General features: G+C 37.2%; 1 pseudogene; it reads right to left on the bottom strand.

Moving 5' to 3' along the window:
• Positions 1-1,487: 1,487 nt before the first annotated feature.
• Positions 1,488-2,051, bottom strand: LOC106734461 (60S ribosomal protein L17 pseudogene; annotated as a pseudogene).
• Between the last annotated feature and the right edge of the window lie 301 nt (positions 2,052-2,352).

Raw genomic sequence — 2,352 nt, 5'->3', positions numbered from 1 at the left:
AGAATCCACTTTTACAAATTATATTCTCTGAAAAATTTGTGCAACTTATTTAAGTTTTCAAATATATTGGCATAAAGTTCCTCACATTTTCTTTTAATAGTTTAAAATCATTGCAGTATCTGATATTAGGCCCTCCCTTTTTTTTAAAGAATAATTTTATTTAATTAATTAATTTATTTTTTTAATTTGACAGAGTGAAAGAGAGAGAGAGACAGAGAGAGAGAGAATGTAAGAAAGCAAGCCTCCAGGTCCAGGACTCAAACCGCAGTCAGTCATGTGGGAGTCCAGTGTCCTTAATCACTACATCACATGCCAGCCCCAAGGGCTCCTCTTTTTTACCTAATACTATTTAATTTTCTTTTTAATCTGTTTTCCTCCTTCTCTCTTTAATCATCTTGTCCAAAATTTATTCTTTTAAGGAGGAGACAACAATTGACTTTGTTAATCTTTTCAATTGTATTTTTGGATTTTATTAATTTCTTCTTTTCATATACTCTCTATATCTTTGATATTATTTGAACAGTTTATTCTTACTTATAAGAATTCAAAGCTAGAAGTTTCCCTCTACACACTATTTTATCTTCATTCTATAAGTTTGATGGATAATAGCTGCATTCCCATTGAATTCTGTTTAAGTTTTTATTATGATTTTTGTCTTTGATCAGTGTTTTTAAATTTACAAATATAATTTATTTTTTCCTTTATGAAAGAGAGAGTGGGAACAGAGAGACAGAGAAAGGGAGTGCTAGGCACTCTTGATGTTTTCTTTTTCTGTCGCAATTCCTCTGTCAAAGCTGGGATTAGAGGCATGCACAATTGCACCTTGTGTGTTCAGGTCAGTCCAGGAACAGAACCCGGGCTTCTGATGTGCCTCAGTCTATTGAGCAATGGTACACCAGTGTGCCACCATGACTGGATCATCCATTTGTTTTTTAGTTATTGTTACTGATTGCTCATTCAATTACATTAAGATCAGAAGATATGGATGGTGTTACTCTTTGGAATTATTTGCAACTGCTTTATACTTTCTGATCAGTTTTTAAAATTGTACTATGTGAATTCAGGAATATGTGGTCTCTAATACGGGATTCAAAACTGCAGGAAATCACTCTCACTAGTGATTCAAAGCTAAAAGTTTAAACCTGGGGGCTAGGCAGTGGTGCAGTGGTTAGTTAACCTGATGCTCCAGGACGCTGACCCACACGGGAAGGTTCTGGGTTCAAGTTCAGATATCTCCCTGTGCCAGTGATCCAGGGCTGGCTGGAGGTGGGGGTAGAGGAGGACATCAAGAGCCTGTTGGTGGTGCTGTCTTTCTATTCCTCTTGTTCATGGAAGAAATAAATAATCTTTTTTTGAAAAGACCCCAAAAGCTTTATATACTGATTTTATCATATCTGTTTGAGAACAGTTTCTAAATTTTCTACTCTAATACTGTGTTGGCTTATTTTTCCTCTTTTTTTTCTTTTTAACTTTTATCTACATTTATTTTATACTGACTTTTTCCATGCCGTAAGTTTTTGTTTCTTCAGTTTCTTTTGGGATATCTTTTTCTTCTGTGTGACTTCCTCTTCTGGTTTAGGAACAATTCGCTCCTTTTCAGTGAGGATCATCTCGATGTGGCAGGGGGAGCTCATGTATGGGTTCATCTTCTCATGAGCTCTGTATGTACAGTGGTGCATCTTGGGTGCCTTGTTCACCTGAATGTACCCAATGACCAGAGAATCTACCTCTAACCCCTTAAGTTCAGCATTACTCTCTGCATTGTTAAGCAAGTGCAGCAAAAACTCAGCACTCATTTTGGGCCACCGACCTTGTGTCCAGCCCCACTGTTTAGCCTGGGCACATCTGCCAACTCCACCATTGTAATGACAGAATGGCACACACTGCTTCTGTAAAGTGACATTCTTCAGATACTTGGTGGCTTTTTGGATATGCATACCCTTGATGGCCTGGGCAGTTTCACGAGTATTCTTAAAATGAACACAAAGATTTGAACCTCTTGATTTGCATGACCTTGTGGGGTTCTCTGGGTCACGTGAATAGTGAACCATTTCCAAAGATCACCTCAGGCCACTTGCAAGAGGAGGAAGAGTGGTGGTTCCTGGGAGAATTCATGAGAATCTGTTTTCCCTCATTCTTTTATAAAACTTTTCCCCATATATTTTGAGGCTACTTTATTAAATATATGCACATTTCAAGTTATTCAGTTATATTTTTCTGGCTCATTGGCTATATTATCATGCAATGGTGACCTGTCTGTTAGAAATGCCTTCATTGACATATTTGTAAGCAGTGAGTTCTCTCACTTTTAGTTTATCTGACAATGTCTTTATTTCATCCTCACTCTTCAAA

This window comes from Tupaia chinensis, unplaced genomic scaffold (genome assembly GCF_000334495.1).
Source record: "Tupaia chinensis unplaced genomic scaffold, TupChi_1.0 Scaffold000119_2, whole genome shotgun sequence".
NCBI classification, from domain to species: Eukaryota; Metazoa; Chordata; class Mammalia; order Scandentia; family Tupaiidae; genus Tupaia; species Tupaia belangeri.
This window is presented reverse-complemented; position numbering and strand designations above follow the sequence as displayed.